This window comes from Mesitornis unicolor, unplaced genomic scaffold (assembly GCF_000695765.1).
Source record: "Mesitornis unicolor isolate BGI_N332 unplaced genomic scaffold, ASM69576v1 scaffold44514, whole genome shotgun sequence".
NCBI classification, from domain to species: Eukaryota; Metazoa; Chordata; class Aves; order Mesitornithiformes; family Mesitornithidae; genus Mesitornis; species Mesitornis unicolor.
This window is the reverse complement of record NW_010178891.1, coordinates 1-267: the sequence shown is the minus strand read 5'-3', so window position 1 is coordinate 267 and position 267 is coordinate 1.

The following is a 267-nucleotide window of genomic DNA, read 5'->3' as shown; positions in this document are numbered from 1 at the left end:
GTTCCCTTCCCCAGTACCCCCAGACCCTCCCTGCCACTCAGCACACGTCGCACTGCGAGCGGAAGAGGCTGCCAACGCCTCCCCCACCCGTGCCCTTCCTCGTCCTCCAAGCGGGCGCGTAGGCCCAGTGCCGGCTCCTCCCCGACCCAGCTAAGCCCCGCTGCACGATAGCCTTCCCTCCGCTCCGACGGGCACAGGCCCATCCGTGCACCGAAGTCTTCACCGCCCACAGGCCTCGCCTCCGCCGCAACCCCTCCCTCCCTCCCT